The 1,696-nt window shown below is 39.7% G+C and overlaps 1 pseudogene; it reads left to right on the forward strand.

The window, feature by feature from the left end:
- Nucleotides 1-293: 293 nt before the first annotated feature.
- Nucleotides 294-1,408, forward strand: LOC119870647 (annotated as a pseudogene).
- Nucleotides 1,409-1,696: the final 288 nt, after the last annotated feature.

Below are 1,696 nucleotides of genomic sequence, written 5' to 3' on the forward strand. Positions count from 1 at the left end.
GAAGGAAGGAAGGAAGGAAGGAAGGAAGGAAGGAAGGAAGGAAGGAAAAGGAAGAAAGAGAAAGAAAGAAAGAATTTCCTGCATTAAAATCAGAAAGGATAAATTTCTAACTTTTGAAATTCTTTTAACTTCTTTTGATGATTAGAATGGAAAAAAGGATAGATTATAAGGCAATACTTAAAAGTAGTTGCTCAAATAGGCAGTTTTATTTTTTTTATAATTCTCAGAATTGGAAAACTTTATTTTTACCACAAGGAAGGACAGAAATTGGGACACATCAAACTGCAGAAACCATGATCAGCAATCTTTCCCACCCTGCTACTGTGCCGCTTTGTTATGAGAGTGTGAATGGATCTTGTGTGAGAACTTCCTACTTGCTTGGATCCAGGTTGATTCTGTACTCAGTGTTTCGTTTTGTATCTTTGCTAGCTGTGTTTGGAAACCCCCGGGTGGTGATTTCCATCCTGCATGTCAAACAGCTGCACTCTCCAACCAGTGTTATCCCCTCTCTGGCTTGTGCTGACTCTCTGGTGCGGGTGACGGTCATGTCCTTCATCAAGGTCAGGTCTGTGGACAGCTGCCAGTACTTTGGGCCAAGTTTCTGTACCTTCCACATGTGCTGCAAAGTGGCATTTTGCTACTCCTCTCTCTTCCACTTGTACTTCATCTCCATTGACAGGTACCTTCCTGTTACTGTCCCTCTGGACTATCCCACCAAGTTCACGGTGACTGTGTCAGGGATATGCGTCAGCATCTCCTGGATCCTGCTCCTCATATACAGCGGTGCCATGTTCTACACAGGTATCTATGATGACGGGCTGGAGGAGTTAGTAAGTGCCCTCAGCTGTGTAGGAGGGTGTCAGACAGTTGTAAATCAAGACTGGGTGTTGATAGATTTTCTATTCTTTTTTTTTTTTTTTTTTTTAATTGGTGTTCAATTTACTAACATACAGAATAACACCCAGTGCCCGTCACCCATTCACTCAGATTTTCTATTCTTTATACCTACCCTTGTTAATGATAATCCTCTATAGCAATATTTTTCTCGTGGCTAGACAACAGGCTAACAAGACTGAATATACTGGAGGGAAAACAGAATCATCATCAGATAGTTAGAAATCCAGAGTGGCCAAGAGGGAGAGAAAAGCTGCTAAAACCCTGGGTATCACGGTGGTAGCATTTATGATTTCACAGTTACCATATAGTATTGACTTATTAATTGATGCCTAAATGAGCTTCATAACCCCTGCCTATTTTTATGAGATTTCCTTTTGGGGTGCTTACTATAACTCACCCATGAACGCTTTGATTTTACCCATGGTTCAGGAAAGCCATAAAAGTCACTGTGAGTGGCTGGGTTTTCAAGGACAGTTCAGCCACCGTGAATTTGTTCTCTGAACAAATGTAAACAAATGGGCTGAAGAAGTTAAAGAAATCTTTACAATTTCTGAATGAAATGAATTTTTGAAAATCAAACAAGACTATTCATGAGGAGAAAACACAATACCCTTCAAGTTTAATTAGGTAGATCAATGTTTTTCCAGTCATGTTAAATTGTGCACTTCCTTGTCACTTCTCCAAAGGCATGCACTTTCCTAATAAATGTTAAAATTTTATTTGAATTACTTCAGAACTCAGCCTATCCCATTTCTAAAAACACTTCCCTCCCTCATTTCTTTTAATTCACTGACTCTTC

This window comes from Canis lupus, chromosome 1, assembly GCF_011100685.1.
Source record: "Canis lupus familiaris isolate Mischka breed German Shepherd chromosome 1, alternate assembly UU_Cfam_GSD_1.0, whole genome shotgun sequence".
NCBI classification, from domain to species: Eukaryota; Metazoa; Chordata; class Mammalia; order Carnivora; family Canidae; genus Canis; species Canis lupus.